The sequence below is a fragment of the Petaurus breviceps genome, unplaced genomic scaffold (genome assembly GCF_028583685.1).
Source record: "Petaurus breviceps papuanus isolate PSGF00001 unplaced genomic scaffold, PetGlider_PUasm1.0 90847, whole genome shotgun sequence".
In the NCBI taxonomy this organism is placed as follows: Eukaryota; Metazoa; Chordata; class Mammalia; order Diprotodontia; family Petauridae; genus Petaurus; species Petaurus breviceps.
In genome coordinates, this window is record NW_027187360.1 from 23,153,431 (window position 1) to 23,155,647 (window position 2,217).

Here is a 2,217-nt window from a genome sequence, read left to right on the forward strand (position 1 = left end):
GGCTCTCCCTGTGCCTTCCTCCCAGCAGCAGGAGCTGGAGCAATATCAAAAGAGTTCTTCAGAACTCATTGCTGAACATAAGAGTTTGGGAGTCTGGACTAAGGCTAGAACTCAGCAGAGAAGGGGTTGCAAATTCACTTCCCCTGTCACAAAGAAGGAATCATACCAGAGCTAAATATAGGTCCTTAGGGAAAAATGAAGATCCTAGTTTGCCAAAACTGGCAAGTGGACTGGGAAGGAGAGAGAAGGAAGGGACAGGCCTGCTACAGTTTTACCCTTTAACTGATACAAAGGCACAAATCTATAGTAAAACAAAGAGCAAGGCTCCTGCCTCCAACCAGCAGCATCCCCAGCTCCCTCAACAAGACCAGGAGGATAGGAAGTAGCACCTTGTAGTGATAAAAGAATCAGATTTACACTAGGAAGACCTGACTTCAAATTCACTCAACCACTTACTATCCCTATGACCTTGAGGAAGTCACTTAACCTCTTTATGTTTCAGCTTTCTCATCTGTAAAATGGTGTTGGACTGGATAATCTCTAAAGGTCTCTTCAGCTCCCTATATACCCAATTCTAAATTGGCTCAGAATCCCAAACTGGAGGCTAAACTGGTGGAGTAAGGATGTAGAGAGGTATTCAGAGTCAGTTGGGATAAGGGGTCAAGGAAAGGACCATTGTAGCCCCCATTACCCCTCCCCAGAGACAAGGGGGTTAACAAGACAGGCAGCAGAATCAATGGCTCAGGCAGACAGACTAATGATGTTGGGGATACCTATGAATAACTAGCAGAACTGACCTCTAGAAGAAGGTTGACTATTACTTAACAGCATCAGAGTAATAAGAATTGAGAGAGTCTGAGGCCTCTACTTTCCTCTTTCACTCCATCTGTCATCCCTGTTCTGCCTCCCCCTCCCTGATATTCACCCCGCCTCTAGAAAGAGGATGCAGAAATGAAGGTGTAGGGGATGCTTACCTATAGTCTGTCGAGTGAACTCAGGCTTCCAGATGGAATAAGTCGAGATATAAGTGTCTGCATCCCCACATTATGCCCTTGTCCCATTCACCCAGAACAGAAGTGAAAATCCATTTCTGAAAAAAATCCCAGGCTGAAATAAACTTCTGGGCCAGTGGACTAGGGGCAGCACCAGCCCTAAGGAATGTGGAAAGGAATAATCAGAGGGGGAGGGAGGAAGAAAAAGGAGGAGGAGGCAACTACAGGGGCTCTAGTATGGGGGTTGGGAGAGGGGGATAGAGAGACCAGTTGCTCTCTCTCCATCCATCACAGTTGGAGCCTCACCATCTCCACTAATCTCGATTTCCGTGGTTGCCCTTCTCTGGTTTCATTATCCTTGTGCTTCTCCGGGTATTCCTGTCTTCCTAGCTGTCTGTCTGTCTGTCCTGACTGCCTGCTTGTCTGTCTGTGTTTCTCTCACCTAGTTGCTCAGATTAGGCCTGGCTTGTAGGGAGGGAGGGCAGCCCCACTCATTATCATGTAAAGTTTTTGTCCAGCTTTGGGAAAGGGGCCCGTTGTATTCCCATTCTCTCCTTCGGGCCCATTGTGAGGGCCTAGCAAACCTCCTCCCCCCATCCTCTCCTATGAGCCCCAGACCCTTGGCCCAGCACCGCCCTCCCAACTCCTGGGCCCCCAGTCCCCGCCCTGGCCTAGTTATTTTCCCACACACACACTGTCCTCTTCAGTGCCCTCCCCCAAGCCCAGTAATACCATTCCCTGCCCCCTACACACTTCAGCCTCCAGCCCAGCATCCACCCCACCAACCCACAATCTCAGACCCAGGGCTATCTTTGTGGCCACTTAGCCTTCCTTTTCACACCCTTTAGGGCCCAAGTGCAGCTCATAGGTCTGGTCGGTGGCTCAACTTGTGGCTATTGAGGTAGAATTGTAAATCAGAAATAACAGGAATTTGGCTAGGGAAAGGCAAAACCAGAAGATTCCAGTCCCAAGGTTCCAGGAGCCTCAGAGAAGCAGAGGAGAAAGGGGAAAAGTGTCATTTCTTGGAAATGGACTTTGAGAGTGGTTCTCCAGTTCCCTGCCCAGGAGCTAGGTGTGGGACTGAAGTGGGAGTGAAGAGAGACTTTCAATTCACCCTAAACTGTGTGTATGGGGGAAGGCAGAAAAGGTTTCGTCAAGATCTGCCCTTTGGACTTCTGGGTATGGGCTCTCCCCACTAAAAGATGGCCCGAGAGTGAAATGGGGG